Raw genomic sequence first — 15,355 nt, 5'->3', positions numbered from 1 at the left:
GTGATGATTTTGTAGATTTCGTGCTCTTCTTTGCGAATTCAAGCCAGAAAACAACGAAAATCGGCGAAAAATCGTCGTTTTGCATCGAAATATGCGGTTTTCTCTAAGAATTTTGATGATTTCGTGCAGAATTCTGCTGTTTTCTTGCAATTCAGCCGTTGAATCTTGGTAAAAAGTGATGATCTTGTAGATTTCGTGCTCTTCTTTGCAAATTCAAGCCAGAAAACAACGAAAATCGGCGAGAAATCGTCGTTTTGCATCGAAATATGCGGTTTTCTGTAAGAATTTTGATGATTTCGTGCAGAATTCTGCTGTTTTCTTGCAATTCAGCCGTTGAATCTTGGTAAAAAGTCATGATTTTGTAGATTTCGTGCTCTTCTTTGCGAATTCAAGCCAGAAAACAACGAAAATCGGCGAGAAATCGTTGTTTTGCATCGAAATATGCGGTTTTCTGTAAGAATTTTGATGATTTTGTGCAGAATTCTGCTGTTTTCTTGCAATTCAGCCGTTGAATCTTGGTAAAAAGTCATGATTTTGTAGATTTCGTGCTCTTCTTTGCGAATTCAATCCAGAAAACATCGAAAATCGGTGAGAAATCGTCGATTTGCATCGAAAAATGCGGTTTTCTGTAAGAATTTTGATGATTTCGTGCAGAATTCTGCGGTTTTCTTGCAATTCAGCCGTTGAATCTTAGTAAAAAGTCATGATTTTGTAGATTTCGTGCTCTTCTTTACGAATTCAAGCCAGAAAACAACGAAAATCGGCGAGAAATCGTCGTTTTGCATCGAAATATGCGGTTTTCTGTAAGAATTTTGATGATTTCGTGCAGAATTCTGCTGTTTTCTTGCAATTCAGACGTTGAATCTTGGTAAAAAGTCATGATTTTGTAGATTTCGTGCTCTTTTTTGCGAATTCAAGCGAGAAAACAACGAAAATCGGCGAGAAATCGTCGTTTTGCATCGAAATATGCGGTTATCTGTAAGAATTTTGATGATTTCGTGCAGAATTCTGCTGTTTTCTTGCAATTCAGACGTTGAATCTTGGTAAAAAGTCATGATTTTGTAGATTTCGTGCTCTTTTTTGCGAATTCAAGCGAGAAAACAACGAAAATCGGCGAGAAATCGTCGTTTTGCATCGAAATATGCGGTTATCTGTAAGAATTTTGATGATTTCGTGCAGAATTCTGCTGTTTTCTTGCAATTCAGATGTTGAATCTTGGTAAAAAGTGATGATTTTGTAGATTTCGTGCTCTTCTTTGCGAATTCAAGCCAGAAAACAACGAAAATCGGCGAGAAATCGTCGTTTTGCATCGAAATATGCGGTTTTCTCTAAGAATTTTGATGATTTCGTGCAGAATTCTGCTGTTTTCTTGCAATTCAGCCGTTGAATCTTGGTAAAAAGTGATGATTTTGTAGATTTCGTGCTCTTCTTTGCGAATTCAAGCCAGAAAACAACGAAAATCGGCGAGAAATCGTCGTTTTGCATCGAAATATGCGGTTTTCTCTAAGAATTTTGATGATTTCGTGCAGAATTCTGCTGTTTTCTTGCAATTCAGCCGTTGAATCTTGGTAAAAAGTGATGATTTTGTAGATTTCGTGCTCTTCTTTGCGAATTCAAGCCAGAAAACAACGAAAATCGGCGAGAAATCGTCGTTTTGCATCGAAATATGCGGTTTTCTCTAAGAATTTTTATGATTTCGTGCAGAATTCTGCTGTTTTCTTGCAATTCAGCCGTTGAATCTTGGTAAAAAGTGATGATTTTGTAGATTTCGTGCTCTTCTGTGCGAATTCAAGCCAGAAAACAACGAAAATCGGCGAGAAATCGTCGTTTTGCATCGAAATATGCGGTTTTCTCTAAGAATTTTGACGATTTCGTGCAGAATTCTGCTGTTTTCTTGCAATTCAGCCGTTGAATCTTGGTAAAAAGTCATGATTTTGTAGATTTCGTGCTCTTCTTTGCGAATTCAAGCCAGAAAACAACGAAAATCGGCGAGAAATCGTTGTTTTGCATCGAAATATGCGGTTTTCTGTAAGAATTTTGATGATTTTGTGCAGAATTCTGCTGTTTTCTTGCAATTCAGCCGTTGAATCTTGGTAAAAAGTGATGATTTTGTAGATTTCGTGCTCTTCTTTGCGAATTCAAGCCAGAAAACAACGAAAATCGGCGAGAAATCGTCGTTTTGCATCGAAATATGCGGTTTTCTCTAAGAATTTTGATGATTTCGTGCAGAATTCTGCTGTTTTCTTGCAATTTAGCCGTTGAATCTTGGTAAAAAGTGATGATTTTGTAGATTTCGTGCTCTTCTTTGCGAATTCAAGCCAGAAAACAACGAAAATCGGCGAGAAATCGTCGTTTTGCATCGAAATATGCGGTTTTCTCTAAGAATTTTTATGATTTCGTGCAGAATTCTGCTGTTTTCTTGCAATTCAGCCGTTGAATCTTGGTAAAAAGTGATGATTTTGTAGATTTCGTGCTCTTCTGTGCGAATTCAAGCCAGAAAACAACGAAAATCGGCGAGAAATCGTCGTTTTGCATCGAAATATGCGGTTTTCTCTAAGAATTTTGACGATTTCGTGCAGAATTCTGCTGTTTACTTGCAATTCAGCCGTTGAATCTTGGTAAAAAGTCATGATTTTGTAGATTTCGTGCTTTTCTTTGCGAATTCAAGATAGAAAACAACGAAAATCAGCGAGAAATCGGCGTTTTGCATCGAAATATGCGGTTTTCTCTAAAAATTTTGATGATTTCGTGCAGAATTCTGCTGTTTTCTTGCAATTCAGCCGTTGAATCTTGGTAAAAAGTCATGATTTTGTAGATTTCGTGCTCTTCTTTGCAAATTCATGCCAGAAAACAACGAAAATCGGCGAGAAATCGTCGTTTTGCATCGAAATATGCGGTTTTCTGTAACAATTTTGATGATTTCGTGCAGAATTCTGCTGTTTTCTTGCAATTCAGCCGTTGAATCTTGGTAAAAAATCATGATTTTGTAGATTTCGTGCTCTTCTTTGCGAATTCAAGCGAGAAAACAACGAAAATCGGCGAGAAATCGTAGTTTTGCATCGAAATATGCGGTTTTCTGTAAGAATTTTGATGATTTCGTGCAGAATTCTGCTGTTTTCTTGCAATTCAGCCGTTGAATCTAGGTAAAAAGTCATGATTTTATAGATTTCGTGCTCTTCTTGGCGAATTTAAGATAGAAAACAACGAAAATCGGCGAGAAGTCGTTGTTTTGCATCGAAATATGCGGTTTTCTGTAAGAATTTTGATGATTTCGTGCAGAATTCTGCTGTTTTCTTGCAATTCAGCCGTTGAATCTAGGTAAAAAGTCATGATTTTGTAGATTTCGTGCTCTTCTTGGCGAATTCAAGATAGAAAACAACGAAAATCGGCGAGAAATCGTTGTTTTGCATCGAAATATGCAGTTTTCTCTAAGAATTTTGATGATTTCGTGCAGAATTCTGCGGTTCTCTTGCAATTCAGCCGTTGAATCTTAGTAAAAAGTCATGATTTTGTAGATTTCGTGCTCTTCTTTGCGAATTCAAGCCAGAAAACAACGAAAATCGGCGAGAAATCGTCGTTTTGCATCGAAATATGCGGTTTTCTGTAAGAATTTTGATGATTTCGTGCAGAATTCTGCTGTTTTCTTGCAATTCAGCCGTTGAATCTTGGTAAAAAGTCATGATTTTGTAGATTTCGTGCTCTTCTTTGCAAATTCAAGCCAGAAAACAACGAAAATCGGCGAGAAATCGTTGTTTTGCATCGAAATATGCGGTTTTCTGTAAGAATTTTGATGATTTTGTGCAGAATTCTGCTGTTTTCTTGCAATTCAGCCGTTGAATCTTGGTAAAAAGTCATGATTTTGTAGATTTCGTGCTCTTCTTTGCGAATTCAAGCCAGAAAACAACGAAAATCGGTGAGAAATCGTCGATTTGCATCGAAAAATGCGGTTTTCTGTAAGAATTTTGATGATTTCGTGCAGAATTCTGCGGTTTTCTTGCAATTCAGCCGTTGAATCTTAGTAAAAAGTCATGATTTTGTAGATTTCGTGCTCTTCTTTGCGAATTCAAGCCAGAAAACAACGAAAATCGGCGAGAAATCGTCGTTTTGCATCGAAACATGCGGTTTTCTGTAAGAATTTTGATGATTTCGTGCAGAATTCTGCTGTTTTCTTACAATTCAGCCGTTGATTCTTGGTAAAAAGTCATGATTTTGTAGATTTCGTGCTCTTTTTTGCGAATTCAAGCCAGAAAACAACGAAAATCGGCGAGAAATAATCGTTTTGCATCGAAATATGCGGTTTTCTCTAAGAATTTTGATGATTTCGTGCAGAATTCTGCTGTTTTCTTGCAATTCAGCCGTTGAATCTTGGTAAAAAGTGATGATTTTGTAGATTTCGTGCTCTTCTATGCGAATTCAAGCCAGAAAACAACGAAAATCGGCGAGAAATCGTCGTTTTGCATCGAAATATGCGGTTTTCTCTAAGAATTTTGATGATTTCGTGCAGAATTCTGCTGTTTTCTTGCAATTCAGCCGTTGAATCTTGGTAAAAAGTCATGATTTTGTAGATTTCGTGCTCTTCTTAGCAAATTCATGCCAGAAAACAACGAAAATCGGCGAGAAATCGTCGTTTTGCATCGAAAAATGCGGTTTTCTGTAAGAATTTTAATGATTTCGTGCAGAATTCTGCTGTTTTCTTGCAATTCAGCCGTAGAATCTTGGTAAAAGGTGATGATTTTTTAGATTTCGTGCTCTTCTTGGCGAATTCAAGCCAGAAAACAACGAAAATCGGCGAGAAATCGTTGTATGCGTCGAAATATGCGGTTTTCTGTAAGAATTTTGATGATTTCGTGCAGAATTCTGCTGTTTTCTTGCAATTCAGCCGTAGAATCTTAGTAAAAAGTGCTGATTTTGTAGATTTCGTGCTCTGCTTTGCGAATTCAAGCCAGAAAACAACGAAAATCGTCGAGAAATTGTCGTTTTGCATCGAAATATGCGGTTTTCTGTAAGAATTTTGATGATTTCGTGCAGACTTCTGCTGTTTTCTTGCAATTCAGCCGTAGAATCTTGGTAAAAAGTGATGATTTTGTAGATTTCGTGCTCTTCTTTGCGAATTCAAGCCAGAAAACAACGAAAATCGGCGAGAAATCGTTGTTTTGCATCGAAATATGCGGTTTTCTGTAAGAATTTTGATGATTTCGTGCAGAATTCTGCTGTTTTCTTGCAATTCAGCCGTTGAATCTTGGTAAAAAGTCATGATTTTGTACATTTCGTGCTCTTCTTTGCGAATTTAAGCGAGAAAACAACGAAAATCGGCGAGAAATCGTCGTTTTGCATCGAAATATGCGGTTTTCTGTAAGAATTTTGATGATTTCGTGCAGAATTCTGCTGTTTTCTTGCAATTCAGATGTTGAATCTTGGTAAAAAGTGATGATTTTGTAGATTTCGTGCTCTTCTTTGCGAATTTAAGCCAGAAAACAACGAAAATCGGCGAGAAATCGTCGTTTTGCATCGAAATATGCGGTTTTCTCTAAGAATTTTGATGATTTCGTGCAAAATTCTGCTGTTTTCTTGCAATTCAACCGTTGAATCTTGGTAAAAAGTGATGATTTTGTAGATTTCGTGCTCTTCTTTGCGAATTCAAGCCAGAAAACAACGAAAATCGGCGAGAAATCGTCGTTTTGCATCGAAATATGCGGTTTTCTCTAAGAATTTTGATGATTTCGTGCAGAATTCTGCTGTTTTCTTGCAATTCAGCTGTTGAATCTTGGTAAAAAGTGATGATTTTGTAGATTTCGTGCTCTTCTTTGCGAATTCAAGCCAGAAAATAACGAAAATCGGCGAGAAATCGTCGTTTTGCATCGAAATATGCGGTTTTCTCTAAGAATTTTTATGATTTCGTGCAGAATTCTGCTGTTTTCTTGCAATTCAGCCGTTGAATCTTGGTAAAAAGTGATGATTTTGTAGATTTCGTGCTCTTCTGTGCGAATTCAAGCCAGAAAACAACGAAAATCGGCGAGAAATCGTCGTTTTGCATCGAAATATGCGGTTTTCTCTAAGAATTTTGACGATTTCGTGCAGAATTCTGCTGTTTTCTTGCAATTCAGCCGTTGAATCTTGGTAAAAAGTCATGATTTTGTACATTTCGTGCTCTTCTTTGCGAATTCAAGCGAGAAAACAACGAAAATCGGCGAGAAATCGTCGTTTTGCATCGAAATATGCGGTTATCTGTAAGAATTTTGATGATTTCGTGCAGAATTCTGCTGTTTTCTTGCAATTCAGATGTTGAATCTTGGTAAAAAGTGATGATTTTGTAGATTTCGTGCTCTTCTTTGCGAATTCAAGCCAGAAAACAACGAAAATCGGCGAGAAATCGTCGTTTTGCATCGAAATATGCGGTTTTCTCTAAGAATTTTGATGATTTCGTGCAGAATTCTGCTGTTTTCTTGCAATTCAGCTGTTGAATCTTGGTAAAAAGTGATGATTTTGTAGATTTCGTGCTCTTCTTTGCGAATTCAAGCCAGAAAACAACGAAAATCGGCGAGAAATCGTCGTTTTGCATCGAAATATGCGGTTTTCTCTAAGAATTTTGATGATTTCGTGCAGAATTCTGCTGTTTTCTTGCAATTCAGCTGTTGAATCTTGGTAAAAAGTGATGATTTTGTAGATTTCGTGCTCTTCTTTGCGAATTCAAGCCAGGAAACAACGAAAATCGGCGAGAAATCGTCGTTTTGCATCGAAATATGCGGTTTTCTCTAAGAATTTTTATGATTTCGTGCAGAATTCTGCTGTTTTCTTGCAATTCAGCCGTTGAATCTTGGTAAAATGTGATGATTTTGTAGATTTCGTGCTCTTCTGTGCGAATTCAAGCCAGAAAACAACGAAAATCGGCGAGAAATCGTCGTTTTGCATCGAAATATGCGGTTTTCTCTAAGAATTTTGACGATTTCGTGTAGAATTCTGCTGTTTACTTGCAATTCAGCCGTTGAATCTTGGTAAAAAGTCATGATTTTGTAGATTTCGTGCTCTTCTTTGCGAATTCAAGATAGAAAACAACGAAAATCAGCGAGAAATCGTCGTTTTGCATCGAAATATGCGGTTTTCTCTAAGAATTTTGATGATTTCGTGCAGAATTCTGCTGTTTTCTTGCAATTCAGCCGTTGAATCTTGGTAAAAAGTCATGATTTTGTAGATTTCGTGCTCTTCTTTGCAAATTCATGCCAGAAAACAACGAAAATCGGCGAGAAATCGTCGTTTTGCATCGAAATATGCGGTTTTCTGTAAGAATTTTGATGATTTCGTGCAGAATTCTGCTGTTTTCTTGCAATTCAGCCGTTGAATCTTGGTAAAAAGTCATGATTTTGTAGATTTCGTGCTCTTCTTTGCGAATTCAAGCGAGAAAACAACGAAAATCGGCGAGAAATCGTCGTTTTGCATCGAAATATGCGGTTTTCTGTAAGAATTTTGATGATTTCGTGCAGAATTCTGCTGTTTTCTTGCAATTCAGCCGTTGAATTTAGGTAAAAAGTCATGATTTTATAGATTTCGTGCTCTTCTTGGCGAATTTAAGATAGAAAACAACGAAAATCGGCGAGAAATCGTTGTTTTGCATCGAAATATGCAGTTTTCTCTAAGAATTTTGATGATTTCGTGCAGAATTCTGCTGTTTTCTTGCAATTCAGCCGTTGAATCTTAGTAAAAAGTCATGATTTTGTAGATTTCGTGCTCTTCTTTGCGAATTCAAGCCAGAAAACACCGAAAATCGGCGAGAAATCGTCGTTTTGCATCGAAATATGCGGTTTTCTCTAAGAATTTTGATGATTTCGTGCAGAATTCTGCTGTTTTCTTGCAATTCAGCCGTTGAATCTTGGTAAAAAGTGATGATTTTGTAGATTTCGTGCTCTTCTTTGCGAATTCAAGCCAGAAAACAACGAAAATCGGTGAGAAATCGACGATTTGCATCGAAAAATGCGGTTTTCTGTAAGAATTTTGATGATTTCGTGCAGAATTCTGCGGTTTTCTTGCAATTCAGCCGTTGAATCTTAGTAAAAAGTCATGATTTTGTAGATTTCGTGCTCTTCTTTGCGAATTCAAGCCAGAAAACAACGAAAATCGGCGAGAAATCGTCGTTCTGCATCGAAATATGCGGTTTTCTCTAAGAATTTTGATGATTTCGTGCAGAATTCTGCTGTTTTCTTGCAATTCAGCAGTTGAATCTTGGTAAAAAGTCATGATTTTGTAGATTTCGTGCTTTTTTTTTGCGAATTCAAGCCAGAAAACCACAAAAATCGGCGAGAAATCGTCGTTTTGCATCGAAATATGCGGTTTTCTGTAAGAATTTTGATGATTTCGTGCAGAATTCTGCTGTTATCTTGCAATTCAGCCGTTGAATCTTAGTAAAAAGTCATGATTTTGTAGATTTCGTGCTCTTTTTTGCGCATTCAAGCCAGAAAACCACAAAAATCGGCGACAAATCGTCGTTTTGCATCGAAATATGCGGTTTTCTGTAAGAATTTTGATGATTTCGTGCAGAATTCTGCTGTTATCTTGCAATTCAGCCGTTGAATCTTGGTAAAAAGTCATGATTTTGTAGATTTCGTGCTCTTTTTTGCGAATTCAAGCCAGAAAACCACAAAAATCGGCGAGAAATCGTCGTTTTGCATCGAAATATGCGGTTTTCTCTAAGAATTTTGATGATTTCGTGCAGAATTCTGCTGTTTTCTTGCAATTCAGCAGTTGAATCTTGGTAAAAAGTCATGATTTTGTAGATTTCGTGCTTTTTTTTGCGAATTCAAGCCAGAAAACCACAAAAATCGGCGAGAAATCGTCGTTTTGCATCGAAATATGCGGTTTTCTCTAAGAATTTTGACGATTTCGTGCAGAATTCTGCTGTTTACTTGCAATTCAGCCGTTTAATCTTGGTAAAAAGTCATGATTTTGTAGATTTCGTGCGAATTTTGATGATTTCGTGCAGAATTCTGCTGTTATCTTGCAATTCAGCCGTTGAAGCTTGGTAAAAAGTCATGATTTTGTAGATTTCGTGCTCTTCTTTGCGAATTCAAGCCAGAAATCAACGAAAATCGGCGAGAAATCGTCGTTTTGCATCGAAATATGCGGTTTTCTCTAAGAATTTTGACGATTTCGTGCAGAATTCTGCTGTTTTCTTGCAATTCAGCCGTTGAATCTTGGTAAAAAGTCATGATTTTGTAGATTTCGTGCTCTATTTGGCGATTTCAAGATAGAAAACAACGAAAATCGGCGAGAAATCGTTGTTTTGCATCGAAATATGCAGTTTTCTCTAAGAATTTTCATGATTTCGTGCAGAATTCTGCTGTTTTCTTGCAATTCAGCCGTTGAATCTTGGTAAAAAGTCATGATTTTGTAGATTTCGTGCTCTTCTTTGCGAATTCAAGCCAGAAAACAACGAAAATCGGCGAGAAATCGTCGTTTTGCATCGAAATATGCGGTTTTCTGTAAGAATTTTGATGATTTCGTGCAGAATTCTGCTGTTTTCTTGCAATTCAGCCGTAGAATCGGTAAAAAGTGATGATTTTGTAGATTTCGTGCTCTTCTTTGCGAATTCAAGCCAGAAAACAACGAAAATCGGCGAGAAATCGTTGTTTTGCATCGAAATATGCGGTTTTCTGTAAGAATTTTGATGATTTCGTGCAGAATTCTGCTGTTTTCTTGCAATTCAGCCGTAGAATCTTGGTAAAAAGTGATGATTTTGTAGATTTTGTGCTCTTCTTTGCGAATTCAAGCCAGAAAACAACGAAAATCGGCGAGAAATCGTCGTTTTGCATCGAAATATGCGGTTTTCTGTAAGAATTTTGATGATTTCGTGCAGAATTCTGCTGTTTTCTTGCAATTCAGCCGTAGAATCTTGGTAAAAAGTGATGATTTTGTAGATTTCGTGCTCTTCTTTGCGAATTCAAGCCAGAAAACAACGAAAATCGGCGAGAAATCGTCGTTTTGCATCGAAAAATGCGGTTTTCTGTAAGAATTTTGATGATTTCGTGCAGAATTCTGCTGTTTTCTTGCAATTCAGCCGTTGAATCTTGGTAAAAAGTCATGATTTTGTAGATTTCGTGCTCTTCTTTGCGAATTCAAGCCAGAAAACAACGAAAATCGGCGAGAAATCGTCGTTTTGCATCGAAATATGCGGTTTTCTGTAAGAATTTTGATGATTTCGTGCAGAATTCTGCTGTTTTCTTGCAATTCAGCCGTTGAATCTTGGTAAAAATCATGTTTTTGTAGATTCCGTGCTCTTCTTTGCGAATTCAAGATAGAAAACAACGAAAATCAGCGAGAAATCGTCGTTTTGCATCGAAATATGCGGTTTTCTCTAAGAATTTTGACGATTTCGTGCAGAATTCTGCTGTTTTCTTGCAATTCAGCTGTTGAATCTTGGTAAAAAGTCATGATTTTGTACATTTCGTGCTCTTCTTTGCGAATTCAAGCGAGAAAACAACGAAAATCGGCGAGAAATCGTCGTTTTGCATCGAAATATGCGGTTATCTGTAAGAATTTTGATGATTTCGTGCAGAATTCTGCTGTTTTCTTGCAATTCAGATGTTGAATCTTGGTAAAAAGTGATGATTTTGTAGATTTCGTGCTCTTCTTTGCGAATTCAAGCCAGAAAACAACGAAAATCGGCGAGAAATCGTCGTTTTGCATCGAAATATGCGGTTTTCTCTAAGAATTTTGATGATTTCGTGCAGAATTCTGCTGTTTTCTTGCAATTCAGCTGTTGAATCTTGGTAAAAAGTGATGATTTTGTAGATCTCGTGCTCTTCTTTGCGAATTCAAGCCAGAAAACAACGAAAATCGGCGAGAAATCGTCGTTTTGCATCGAAATATGCGGTTTTCTCTAAGAATTTTGATGATTTCGTGCAGAATTCTGCTGTTTTCTTGCAATTCAGCTGTTGAATCTTGGTAAAAAGTGATGATTTTGTAGATTTCGTGCTCTTCTTTGCGAATTCAAGCCAGGAAACAACGAAAATCGGCGAGAAATCGTCGTTTTGCATCGAAATATGCGGTTTTCTCTAAGAATTTTTATGATTTCGTGCAGAATTCTGCTGTTTTCTTGCAATTCAGCCGTTGAATCTTGGTAAAATGTGATGATTTTGTAGATTTCGTGCTCTTCTGTGCGAATTCAAGCCAGAAAACAACGAAAATCGGCGAGAAATCGTCGTTTTGCATCGAAATATGCGGTTTTCTCTAAGAATTTTGACGATTTCGTGCAGAATTCTGCTGTTTACTTGCAATTCAGCCGTTGAATCTTGGTAAAAAGTCATGATTTTGTAGATTTCGTGCTCTTCTTTGCGAATTCAAGATAGAAAACAACGAAAATCAGCGAGAAATCGTCGTTTTGCATCGAAATATGCGGTTTTCTCTAAGAATTTTGATGATTTCGTGCAGAATTCTGCTGTTTTCTTGCAATTCAGCCGTTGAATCTTGGTAAAAAGTCATGATTTTGTAGATTTCGTGCTCTTCTTTGCAAATTCATGCCAGAAAACAACGAAAATCGGCGAGAAATCGTCGTTTTGCATCGAAATATGCGGTTTTCTGTAAGAATTTTGATGATTTCGTGCAGAATTCTGCTGTTTTCTTGCAATTCAGCCGTTGAATCTTGGTAAAAAGTCATGATTTTGTAGATTTCGTGCTCTTCTTTGCGAATTCAAGCGAGAAAACAACGAAAATCGGCGAGAAATCGTCGTTTTGCATCGAAATATGCGGTTTTCTGTAAGAATTTTGATGATTTCGTGCAGAATTCTGCTGTTTTCTTGCAATTCAGCCGTTGAATTTAGGTAAAAAGTCATGATTTTATAGATTTTGTGCTCTTCTTGGCGAATTTAAGATAGAAAACAACGAAAATCGGCGAGAAATCGTTGTTTTGCATCGAAATATGCAGTTTTCTCTAAGAATTTTGATGATTTCGTGCAGAATTCTGCTGTTTTCTTGCAATTCAGCCGTTGAATCTTAGTAAAAAGTCATGATTTTGTAGATTTCGTGCTCTTCTTTGCGAATTCAAGCCAGAAAACACCGAAAATCGGCGAGAAATCGTCGTTTTGCATCGAAATATGCGGTTTTCTCTAAGAATTTTGATGATTTCGTGCAGAATTCTGCTGTTTTCTTGCAATTCAGCCGTTGAATCTTGGTAAAAAGTGATGATTTTGTAGATTTCGTGCTCTTCTTTGCGAATTCAAGCCAGAAAACAACGAAAATCGGTGAGAAATCGACGATTTGCATCGAAAAATGCGGTTTTCTGTAAGAATTTTGATGATTTCGTGCAGAATTCTGCGGTTTTCTTGCAATTCAGCCGTTGAATCTTAGTAAAAAGTCATGATTTTGTAGATTTCGTGCTCTTCTTTGCGAATTCAAGCCAGAAAACAACGAAAATCGGCGAGAAATCGTCGTTTTGCATCGAAATATGCGGTTTTCTCTAAGAATTTTGATGATTTCGTGCAGAATTCTGCTGTTTTCTTGCAATTCAGCAGTTGAATCTTGGTAAAAAGTCATGATTTTGTAGATTTCGTGCTTTTTTTTGCGAATTCAAGCCAGAAAACCACAAAAATCGGCGAGAAATCGTCGTTTTGCATCGAAATATGCGGTTTTCTGTAAGAATTTTGATGATTTCGTGCAGAATTCTGCTGTTATCTTACAATTCAGCCGTTGAATCTTAGTAAAAAGTCATGATTTTGTAGATTTCGTGCTCTTTTTTGCGAATTCAAGCCAGAAAACCACAAAAATCGGCGAGAAATCGTCGTTTTGCATCGAAATATGCGGTTTTCTGTAAGAATTTTGATGATTTCGTGCAGAATTCTGCTGTTATCTTGCAATTCAGCCGTTGAATCTTGGTAAAAAGTCATGATTTTGTAGATTTCGTGCTCTTTTTTGCGAATTCAAGCCAGAAAACCACAAAAATCGGCGAGAAATCGTCGTTTTGCATCGAAATATGCGGTTTTCTCTAAGAATTTTGATGATTTCGTGCAGAATTCTGCTGTTTTCTTGCAATTCAGCAGTTGAATCTTGGTAAAAAGTCATGATTTTGTAGATTTCGTGCTTTTTTTTGCGAATTCAAGCCAGAAAACCACAAAAATCGGCGAGAAATCGTCGTTTTGCATCGAAATATGCGGTTTTCTCTAAGAATTTTGACGATTTCGTGCAGAATTCTGCTGTTTACTTGCAATTCAGCCGTTTAATCTTGGTAAAAAGTCATGATTTTGTAGATTTCGTGCGAATTTTGATGATTTCGTGCAGAATTCTGCTGTTATCTTGCAATTCAGCCGTTGAAGCTTGGTAAAAAGTCATGATTTTGTAGATTTCGTGCTCTTCTTTGCGAATTCAAGCCAGAAAACAACGAAAATCGGCGAGAAATCGTCGTTTTGCATCGAAATATGCGGTTTTCTCTAAGAATTTTGACGATTTCGTGCAGAATTCTGCTGTTTTCTTGCAATTCAGCCGTTGAATCTTGGTAAAAAGTCATGATTTTGTAGATTTCGTGCTCTATTTGGCGATTTCAAGATAGAAAACAACGAAAATCGGCGAGAAATCGTTGTTTTGCATCGAAATATGCAGTTTTCTCTAAGAATTTTCATGATTTCGTGCAGAATTCTGCTGTTTTCTTGCAATTCAGCCGTTGAATCTTGGTAAAAAGTCATGATTTTGTAGATTTCGTGCTCTTCTTTGCGAATTCAAGCCAGAAAACAACGAAAATCGGCGAGAAATCGTCGTTTTGCATCGAAATATGCGGTTTTCTGTAAGAATTTTGATGATTTCGTGCAGAATTCTGCTGTTTTCTTGCAATTCAGCCGTAGAATCGGTAAAAAGTGATGGTTTTGTAGATTTCGTGCTCTTCTTTGCGAATTCAAGCCAGAAAACAACGAAAATCGGCGAGAAATCGTTGTTTTGCATCGAAATATGCGGTTTTCTGTAAGAATTTTGATGATTTCGTGCAGAATTCTGCTGTTTTCTTGCAATTCAGCCGTAGAATCTTGGTAAAAAGTGATGATTTTGTAGATTTTGTGCTCTTCTTTGCGAATTCAAGCCAGAAAACAACGAAAATCGGCGAGAAATCGTCGTTTTGCATCGAAATATGCGGTTTTCTGTAAGAATTTTGATGATTTCGTGCAGAATTCTGCTGTTTTCTTGCAATTCAGCCGTAGAATCTTGGTAAAAAGTGATGATTTTGTAGATTTCGTGCTCTTCTTTGCGAATTCAAGCCAGAAAACAACGAAAATCGGCGAGAAATCGTCGTTTTGCATCGAAAAATGCGGTTTTCTGTAAGAATTTTGATGATTTCGTGCAGAATTCTGCTGTTTTCTTGCAATTCAGCCGTTGAATCTTGGTAAAAAGTCATGATTTTGTAGATTTCGTGCTCTTCTTTGCGAATTCAAGCCAGAAAACAACGAAAATCGGCGAGAAATCGTCGTTTTGCATCGAAATATGCGGTTTTCTGTAAGAATTTTGATGATTTCGTGCAGAATTCTGCTGTTTTCTTGCAATTCAGCCGTTGAATCTTGGTAAAAATCATGTTTTTGTAGATTCCGTGCTCTTCTTTGCGAATTCAAGATAGAAAACAACGAAAATCAGCGAGAAATCGTCGTTTTGCATCGAAATATGCGGTTTTCTCTAAGAATTTTGATGATTTCGTGCAGAATTCTGCTGTTTTCTTGCAATTCAGCCGTTGAATCTTGGTAAAAAGTGATGATTTTGTAGATCTCGTGCTCTTCTTTGCGAATTCAAGCCAGAAAACAACGAAAATCGGCGAGAAATCGTCGTTTTGCATCGAAATATGCGGTTTTCTTTAAGAATTTTGATGATTTCGTGCAGAATTCTGCTGTTTTCTTGCAATTCAGCCGTTGAATCTTGGTAAAAAGTGATGATTTTGTAGATTTCGTGCTCTTCTTTGCAAATTCAAGCCAGAAAACAACGAAAATCGGCGAGAAATCGTCGTTTTGCATCGAAATATTCGGTTTTCTCTAAGAATTTTGACGATTTCGTGCAGAATTCTGCTGTTTTCTTGCAATTCAGCTGTTGAATCTTGGTAAAAAGTCATGATTTTGTAGATTTCGTGCTCTTCTTGGCAAATTCAAGATAGAAAACAACGAAAATCGGCGAGAAATCGTTGTTTTGCATCGAATTATGCAGTTTTCTCTAAGAATTTTGATGATTTCGTGCAGAATTCAGCTGTTTTCTTGCAATTCAGCCGTTGAATCTTGGTAAAAAGTCATGATTTTGTAGATTTCGTGCTCTTCTTTGCGAATTCAAGCCAGAAAACAACGAAAATCGGCGAGAAATCGTCGTTTTGCATCGAAATATGCGGTTTTCTGTAAGAATTTTGATGATTTCGTGC

The sequence above is a fragment of the Gnatocerus cornutus genome, unplaced genomic scaffold (genome assembly GCF_029298725.1).
Source record: "Gnatocerus cornutus isolate USDA-ARS CGAHR unplaced genomic scaffold, icGnaCorn1.1 ctg00000025.1, whole genome shotgun sequence".
Lineage (NCBI taxonomy): Eukaryota > Metazoa > Arthropoda > Insecta > Coleoptera > Tenebrionidae > Gnatocerus > Gnatocerus cornutus.
This window is presented reverse-complemented; position numbering follows the sequence as displayed.